Below are 2,623 nucleotides of genomic sequence, written 5' to 3' on the forward strand. Positions count from 1 at the left end.
AAATCCATTGGTTTGTCTTGTATCTTAAATGTGTCTTTTATCTGCGCACGGTTTTGTACCATCTTTCCTTAGTAATTTGAAAATACTCATTTAGTGAGTTACTACAATTTTCAAATACTGACATTTTATTAAACTGTATATATTTTTAAAAATCATATTTGTTAATGTCACCTGTCTAATCAAAAAAAGTCTTTAAGTATTGGGAAATTGTCAGTGATAGTGGATAAAGGTGTTTCAAAATTCTGATTATTGCTTGAATATTCAAATTTTATGATTGGCTAACAAAATCATCAGTTTTCCTGGAAGTGACTTATTTTGTTCATTTTTGGAACAGCTGCCAAACATTCCAGGTTTGCATAACCATAGTTTGTCAGTGATCTGTTTTTTTGTTCAAGTAAAATTGGTGTTCTTTGAGAAAAGCTTGCCCCTTACATGGACAATCTATTTCTCCATGTGCCTTGAATTGAATGGCTACTGACATATATCCGCCACATAGAAGGCTGCGAGCGTCCAGGAGCGATGGTGTAGAGAGCAAATCTCTTTATGGATACAGAAGGGATACTCATACATTTTGGAGAAGGAAGCACTGTGCTGCTTAAAAGAAAAAAAATCTTCTAACATAGTTGACTTAATACACCAGAAATTATGTAAATGACTGTTGTTTCCTTCAACACATGAACTTGGAGACAGGACACACCACATTCAGTGATAGCACCAGAACGTTTTTAGAATTCCATCTTACTTGGAATCACTTCAAGTTATGACTTTAAGCTTAAGTGTAGATGGTGTTTGGATGTACTGTTTACAAATCATATAGCCTCAAATGTCTGTTAACCTTTTTCCAATTATATATAAATATAGTTGCCTAGCCTGAGAACAATGTGGGCACATTCTTTAGCAATTTAGGATATACATTATAAGAGGAAGGATATGGTCTGCTGTAGGCACCATTTTTGGAGTCAGGGACCTAGGTCCTAGCCTGCCCTCCTCATCACTAATTTCATGACCTTGAACAAAGCATTTTTACCTTCCCACTGTTTCTCTGTTATGTCAAGTAGTTGGCTTACATCTCTCTTGAGTCTTAGCTCTCAGGTTCTGTGGTCACAGATTCTAGAGGCATGATAGCAGGATCCCCTTTACAAGCTGGGGGGCCCCTCAGGGGCTTGCTGTGCAGCCTTCCTGTCCCTTCCAGCCAGCCTGTCTCTGGCCTAGCAAGGCAGCAGGCTTCCTGTGTTTGTAATTTTTAAATGCATTGTTTGATTTGGCACCTGGGATAACTACATTTGAGTTTTGTAAACTGTCAGCTCTCACAGAGATCCCCAGTATGTTTGGGAGTTTAAACTGGGAGCAAGGAAAGTTGAGTGACTTAGGTTAAGGACGGTGCAGGCCAGCAGGGAGAACAGCTGACATTTACCGGCTGGCTTCTGTGTGCAAGACATTCTGTTCATGGCCACTTGTGACAATTACATGAAATTGCCTCTGAGGGAGGTGATGGAATATTAATTTTCAGAGATGAGGAAGCTGAAGTCCAGAGAGCTGCTTTAATTTGCCTGAGGTAGGTCCAGTTGGCTTCACAACTGGTTCTCCCCAAATTTCTAGATGCCATTCTTTTCTACATCTCTTACCAGCCATGATATTTCTGTTTTTCATTTTTCTATATGACTATTTTAAGGTCTTCTAAAGTATTGAAGAGATGTCACAATCAGACATAATAAATCTTTTTTTTTTTTTGGCAGTTTTTGGCCGGGGCTGGGTTTGAACCTGCCACCTCTGGCATAAGGGGCTGGCGCCTTACTCCTTTGAGCCACAGGTGCTGCCCCCATAATTCATCTTTGATAGGTGGTGATTTTATCAGTAAACTTTGACATTTATGTAAACTCAATTTTGACAATAGTCAATAAAAGCTAAAGAGAAAATGCCGATGTTACATCATAGACCTGCCTTGAAATGATGTCGGCTCAGGGCTATTAGGTGTGTGAAATTGAGGGCAGATGAGGACACAAAGTGCAGCTCTGACCTTCAGGTGTTTGCATTTGCCTTTCTATATCAAGAACCAGAACCTCAAATTTTGGTGGATTATTTATGAAAAAGAACTGTTACATTTTATTCCTTCAGCAAGCATGTCCATATACCTGCATTATTCTAGTGATAAGTACTGGGGATAAAAGGTGGCAGGAGTAGCCACTTGTCCCGGGGCCTCTGAGAGCCACACCCATCCGCTCCTTCTGGGGGTTTGAGTCCTAAGCCCTGTACAGGAAGACAGGAGGGGGAGAAGTGATATTTGGGAATCCAGATGTGGGGAAACATAGGTGGTAGATTGTTAGGGATGGAGTAATTTTAAAGAAGTGTTCTGTGATCTCTTCTGAAAGTTCTAAAAATTGTGAAAGTTGAGGTCAAGGATGGTTTGAAGATGTAATTTCTTGTGGTTTTTTGATGTAAGATGTCTTTCATCTGCATACTCAGGAAATGTGACGAAAGAAGTGTTCCAAGGTGGACCATCAAGACAGTAGCAGAGTAGAATTTTTATTCATTTTGTATTACCGAACATATTTTTGAGTAGGAATTTGAAGTGGTTGAGTCATCCTCACAGGATCCCTGGTCGTTCCAGTTGACATTAACCTAT

Source organism: Otolemur garnettii, unplaced genomic scaffold (assembly GCF_000181295.1).
Source record: "Otolemur garnettii isolate 467f Iridium unplaced genomic scaffold, OtoGar3 scaffold00234, whole genome shotgun sequence".
Classification (NCBI taxonomy): Eukaryota; Metazoa; Chordata; class Mammalia; order Primates; family Galagidae; genus Otolemur; species Otolemur garnettii.